This window comes from Mercenaria mercenaria, chromosome 13, assembly GCF_021730395.1.
Source record: "Mercenaria mercenaria strain notata chromosome 13, MADL_Memer_1, whole genome shotgun sequence".
Classification (NCBI taxonomy): Eukaryota; Metazoa; Mollusca; class Bivalvia; order Venerida; family Veneridae; genus Mercenaria; species Mercenaria mercenaria.
Window position 1 is genome coordinate 14,659,294 of NC_069373.1, and position 6,990 is coordinate 14,666,283.

Genomic DNA, 6,990 nt, shown 5'->3' on the forward strand with positions numbered 1-6,990 from the left:
TAAAACTTGGATTGTTGGCTCATCAATAATAAAGGGACCTATAATAAAATAGAGCCTGTTTACGTCCAGACGACACAAACCTAGGGTTTTCCGTGTACTGTCTTATGGGAATCGTTAAGTGGAATGAAACATTTAAACAAACCCCCAAACTTTCTTGTTTTGCACTTTGGAGGAGTGGCTAGCTGTCAGCCAACAGTTGAATTACTGTGGAAATTAAAAATTTGATCTATGAAGGAGAAGAAAGTTTACAAAAAAAATGTTACCAAATACTTTAATTGTATGGTCAGAGATTTTACCAATGACAAGCTGGAGATATATTTCGTTTAATTACATCGCAAATAAGATGAGAAAGCGTGTAAATAGCTGTTTTTGGAGCATACTTTATCAAAAACGGCGGTGCATACATAACTGAAAACAGGAAGTTTTTTTCTGTTAGGACGATGCACATTTGTCTCCATTGAGATACGACATTATGCTCAATACAATTTCCGCAGCTATTTATGTGTTGTTTTTTTGTTGTTTTTTTTCGATAAAACGGCAATATTTTCCTGTTTTGTTGGCCATGACAATTTTCTGAATTCTTTCAGTTCATAATTTTATGCTATATCCCTTTCGTGGAAGGACCTCTCGCACTTTCCTTCATTCTCGCATACCAGAGGTCTACCGTGGTTCCCGGGGTTTTGACGAACAAAGATGGATGAGAAAGACTTTCCTTTTTGCTCGATGCCCCTTTTTGGCAAAATTTGCATAAAAAACCCGCTTTGCTACCGTATTGACGGCCTAAATTTCCCGGTATACCGGTTTTTTACATTTAATTCATAGAAACTATCTGCTTTAAATTAGTCCCAATCCGTGACTCTAGTTACCTCCCCTGACGGTCCGTCCACAGACTGAAATGAAATGAAAGTGATAATTACGCAACGGGTTGGACTACTTTAAAATATACAAACACATTGATCACATCGGCATGACGTCGCATCCGGGCAGTCGATTATGCAAATCACCTTGGAGGTGAAAGCAGGGGCCGGCAATTCGTAGCGAATTAACTAGCGGTGTGGGTTGTGATGTTTCTATTTTCAAAAAAAACAAATCCAGAGTTTTTTTTTTTATTATCTACAGTCCTTTTCGCTGTGGTTTCAATCATCTATTTTTTTAAAAAAAGTAGGGTTTTGTAATAATTGATTTTGTCATTTTAAAACGGTTGGAAAAAGGACACATTATGTATTGTCAGCTCTTTGGCGCTACGGATAAGTTATAATCAAAAAATTTCCAAATTTATTCAACATTTTCTCAGTTTGCAATATAAATATTAAACTAAACTAAAATTTTTGAGAACATAACAATTTTTTTATTCAACTTCTTTGCTTAAAATCGTATCAGTTGTTTCTTTCATCTTTCAGAGAATCTTTTTAAGTGTCTTGAAAAAGAATATTATTTTCTTTTCAAGAAAGAAAGATCAAATTAATAAGTAAATTAATTTTCTATTTTTTTTGTCTTTTTAAAATAAGCTAAAGCGATTTTCTAAATGTTTTAATGCTCTGAAATAATTATATTGTTGCAATTTTTCTGAATGTATTTTGTGCATATATTTATTTGTTTATGTAAAATATATAATGTTGAAGTACATTAATGAAAGTCATTTTTTAAAGTTGAATAACTTATACTTATTCTATGTAAACCCTTAAATTCAGTCATTTTTTTTGAAGAAATGGAAATGTCCCTTCAGTCAAAAATATTTGGTGAATTGATTTTATAAATTTAAATGAATATATCCTATATGCTCGGGCATGTGTATTAATTAAGGTTTTTTATTTTAGCCCTTAACCTTTCAAAATTCACAAAAAACCCAAATTCATCTCCCAAAACATAAACCCGAAGCATACTCAAGCCTACTAAACTAAAAACAGTGGGCCATTTGTCTAGTTCGTAATTCCAATTTACAATAATTTTCCCTTCTTGAACGGGTCTAATAGGCATTTTTTAAATTTCATTTATATTGTTTACATTTTTAGGAAAAATTACATTTTTTTGAAGTCAAATCATATAAATAACCCCCATCACACATATTTAAACCAGTTTTCATAAGTAAATACCAAAAACTCTTAAAAAATACCCCTCTTCCTTAAATCATTTAATCTCTTTAAATAGAGGTAAGATTTGTCTCTTAAATGGGTCTAGCTATGTTTGGTAGCTCTTTAAAAAAGTGTCAGTTTTTTATAGAATAAAAAAGGAAACTATTTAGGCTTTGTGACCTCAACGGTAAACAGGAAATTCCCTAAGACCCCGAAGGGTACACAGAGGATAAACAAACAGGAAATCAATCTATTAATTATGTATCATTAGAATGTCGAAACTGATTTTCATTAATATACCAAAACGATTGGTTTCCATAGGATTATGACTTATTACTGGAATGTATCTTAATTTAGGTATGTGGAAGCATCAATGTGACAGTCAACAATTTAAAAAAAAAATATGATGCAATTACGTTCACGTTTTAAATAATTGACAATAAATACAAAGCAACGTATTTTCGTCAATAGAAGTCATCAATTATTGTACGTCCTGCCTTTTCGAAAAAGACCTAGCTGCAGTTAATTAATATCATTTATCTCACGTGTAACAATAAAAAATCCCCTTTTTGTTATAAATGCAGAAAAATATCTTTATTGTGATCCCGTCGCTTTGAGGGAAAAAAATCCCTTCTCAGTATTTCGCATAATGCCTATTAAACTTTAAATTTGACACCTCTCATTTAAATCTCACACCAATCAGAATTTAGGTAAGAGGTGTTGATTTAATTAAAATTTGCGTGACTGAATCACTTTGAAACCCCAGTTCAAGCTATTGGCTTTCAGAACTATTTTAATGCGGCTACAAAATAGAACGAGAAAAGTGAAACAAATGGATTAACCTAATTAGGCTATTCTCTATTTTATTTATTTTAAAAGATCTCCAATTTTTAAATTATGATTTTCATCCAGTACGTCACAAATATAACCTCGCAGCTTATACGATTCAATGATGAATATCACGTCTGAAAACCTAAAAAAGAAAGTTTTCTTTCACAGGGTGATTTCGGAACATCATGTACATTATAAATTCACTGAACTTAATTTAAAATTGCCCAAATTTAACTTAAGCAAAGAAAACAACCAGCACTAGTGAAACATGAAACGCTTTTTTAATTTCAATTTAGCGTTTGCTTGTCACCCCGGCTTGTTGCTACGCAACGCGATACGCGAAGTGCCCGGATATCCGACCTGATCAATGGCCAAATTTCGCCATATCTTAAGGCCAGAGTTCGTTGATTTTTCGTTACTTAGACCCGCCGACCCTATTTTCCGTCATTTTCGAAAAAAAAAAAATTCAAATTTCAAAAATTTCAAAATTATTTTCGGGCGAAAGATCGATGTTTAGCGCATTTGACGACGACACGTCGATATTCGTCCAGCGCATTATTTGTCAGTGTCTATAGGCGCAATTTCCGCTCAAATGGAAGCGTCTCCCATACGTAAACAAAAACTTGTGTGAAATTTAAGACTGTCTTTGAACGATTTATGCGCGCTGGAAAAGCAGAATATTTGTTTTGTGATCTAGTATATAGCCAATAAAAACGAAAACAAGTTCTGTAAAATCCAAGAAAATGAAAACTAGAAAAAAGCTTTGCGAAATTTAGGTAACGAAATGGTTACGGTCCAAGGGTTCGGCTGATGCCTAGATCCAGGCCCTACCTACAAAAAAACACAAGGGGAATAATTTCATTTAGAGCAAAGTTTTATGTCCCTTCAGTTTTGCGCTTGCTGTATTTTCTCTAAAGGAATAATTTCTTGAACTATATATGTCATTTGTTGTCTATTAAATTCTGCGCACGATGGTACCAAATTTTCTTACATGCGTGCTAGCAAACGCGAGAAAACTGCATCCGAACTTCAACAATGTTCCGAAATATTGTAGTCGGCGTAGACCGTGTCCAAACTGAGGCAACAAATGAACTCCACTAAAACAACTTTAGATCGATATATGCGGACAAAGCATATTTAAACTACGTTAGAAGCAAGAAAGAATTAACTTATTTTATAATAAAATATATGTCTAGAATGTGCATTACGAGAACTTTCCAAATATATCAGGGATGGAAATTTTAACTTTAACTTTTCCATCAAAAATAATTAGTAAAAACAGGGTTTTCGCGTAATCTGCCCAATTATATAGAGAGTATATTGAATTTGAGGACTTTTTCAAACGATTAAGCAACCAATATTTATTATTTTGAAGAAAAAAATTTCCATAGTAAAGGTAAATTTAATTGTTTTTTAAGGAAATATCGGGATGGTATAATAGAATAAATAGAAATGTGTAATGTTTTTTAAGGAAATATCAGGGATGGTATAATAGAATAAATAGAAATGTGTAATTTATGACATTTTCTATGGTAAATGTAAATTTCTATATAATCAAGAAGTGTAGGAATAGTAATTTATCAGTTGCGCTGTCTGGTGGCTATCAGAATATTGCCGTAGAAGTACTGATAAGATCGTCAAAGAGGAGAGTTGTTCAACATGTAGGTCACGAGCTAATTCGCAACAATATTTGATCACTATTTATCCCTCTATCTCTTACAGGAAAGCTCCGAGGAAGATGCAATTCTGTATTGTTTTTGATCGCCCGTGTTTTCATTCGCATGCATCCATATTGTTGAAATCAAATCGAGACTGACACACCTCCATCATCCAGTTGTATTATTGGCTGATCCGTATATATGACAGCCTCGTTTTGATTTCAACAATATGGACGCATATGAATGAAAATTCAGCGATAAAAATCAAAGCAGAATTGCATCTTCATCGGAGCTTTCGTGTAAGAGGTAAAGGGATAAATAGTTATCAAACATTGTTTTGCATTAGCTTGTGACCTACCTGTGTCCGTATCTATCGCTGTAAAGTTATTTTAGTTGAGTTCAATCGATGCTCGAGTTTGGACACGGTCTCCTAAGACTACAATATTTCGGAACATTGTTGAAAGTTCGGATGCAGTTTTCTCGCGTTTGCTTACACGCATGTGAGAAAGTTTGGTACCATCGTGCGCGAAATTTAATAGACAACAAATGGCATATATAGTTTTAGAAAATATTTATAAAGAAAAAATACAGCAAGCGAAAAACCGAAGGGACATAGAACTTTGCTCTAGGTGAAATGATTTCCCTTGTGCTTTTCTTAAAGGGTAGGGCCTGGACCTAGGCATGAGCCGAACCCCTGTGGTTACGGTCAGTAACGGTGTCTCAAAATGCTAGAAAAACATAGATTTACACGACGTAAATAACAACGGCAACATTGAATGATTGAATGTGAATTTGACATGCCTTTGGCAGTTATATAAAACATGGGGATGAGATATAGTAGCAACAAAGTGCTGCCAAACAAAGTAGTCATCCGTTGCAGATTGGGGGTTGGGGGGGTCCGATTTTTTGGGCAAAAATAGCTCGGTATTTTGGCAAAGGGGAATAGAAAAACCTGATGTAAAGTCAGTTTTGGGGGAAAACTGCATAATTTAAAAGATATTTCCAGAGGGAAGGGCCCTATTGTGAAGGGGAAAAAACCTGAGATATATGCTTATGAAGACATATAACAAGTTGGCTGATCGGAGGTATTTATCTATATATTTCATTGAATGATAAATCTCCTTCAGGGACCTATCTAGCTACATATGCTTCAATCATTTTCTGACCATCGAATATAAAATAAATAGTGGCCCTATTTTGAATCACTTGCGCTAACCACTGTGGGATCAAGCCCCACTCAGGTCATCATGTGAAAAAGATATTCAGCTGGATGACAGAAGGTAGGCCTTTCTACCCAGATGCCCATTCTTGCCTGAGATGATGCCCGGAGGGGTATCTGGGGTCTTCCTGCACCATTTAAATCTGGAAAGTCACCATATGACCTATAAAATTGTCTCAGTGTGACTTAAAACAAATGAATATTAAAATGTATTAAATAAAGATCTTGGTCAGAAAAGTTTTGTGAATAAAAAAAATAAAAGTATGTACATTCTAAAAATGAAACCAGCCGGTCAGACCATTGAAAATTGAAAATGACAGATGGTTTGCTATTCAATCATCAATTTAATACTCGCCGTAGATGTTATGACCAAGGGCAAATAGTACCCATGCCCTAAGAGTGATTTTGTTGTAAAGTTTTTGAAATCATCAATTTTATGTTCAAGATATTCAAAAAGTTAAACACAGAATGGTAATTTTCTTTGTATTACAGGTTGAATGCGAATTAAAGTAGTGTTAGAATCCTTTCAGGCAACACATCTAAAGTGATCACTTATCATCTGTTGTATTAGTAAATTTTACTGCCCCCCCCCCCCCCCACCCCCACCCCTTGTCAACATTTTTCTGCCCAGAATCCGAGTAACAAAAAATCAAAAAATCTCTGGCCTTATCTAAAATAGCTTTGATTTGCTTGTGCTTTTGTCGCTTGATTATATATTGTTTAATCGCTAAAGATTAAACCTTTTATCCAGCGCTTCCAGGAACCGCGTTGACCCAGTCATGTGACCGAATTCCAGGAATCGCGCACGTCATGGGTATATAAACACAGAAATCGATACTGCATTCTTTTCTTACCTGACCTTCCATGACCGAATTATTTTATTCCTTAAATATTTTAATCAATATACATGTAAAAGCCCGCCCACCCACCACATTAGATAACTGTCGCTTTCCAGATTTTGTATAAAATTTCAGGGTTCCCGGAAACACGTTTAAAGCACCTCCATGTCCTGGCCGGAAGATATAATACAGAACAAACTATGCTATAAGACTAATTCCAGCTTATGTATTACAATACATGTAGCAACAACGAGGAGTATTCAAAGACTTTTGTGAAAATACAAGAATGAACTTTGTTACAGTGACGTTATTTTGCCGTTGAGGCATAAATAGCATACAATTCCGCTTTATTACAGTTTGACGGAGCTAAA